Source organism: Anopheles bellator, chromosome X, assembly GCF_943735745.2.
Source record: "Anopheles bellator chromosome X, idAnoBellAS_SP24_06.2, whole genome shotgun sequence".
Taxonomy (NCBI): domain Eukaryota; kingdom Metazoa; phylum Arthropoda; class Insecta; order Diptera; family Culicidae; genus Anopheles; species Anopheles bellator.
This window is the reverse complement of record NC_071287.1, coordinates 8516303-8516515: the sequence shown is the minus strand read 5'-3', so window position 1 is coordinate 8516515 and position 213 is coordinate 8516303.

The following is a 213-nucleotide window of genomic DNA, read 5'->3' as shown; positions in this document are numbered from 1 at the left end:
GAAAACATACAAAAAGTCCACAAAATCGTCTTATCCGACCGCAAATTGAAATTTAAGGAGATTGCTGAGGCCGTAAAGATATCAGAAGGCAGTGTGTTTACCATTTTGCATGAACATTTGGGTATGCGGAAGCTTTGTTCGAAATGGGTGCCGCGTTTGCTAACACCGGACCAAAAACAACAACGAATCGATGATTCTGAGGCATGTTTGGCC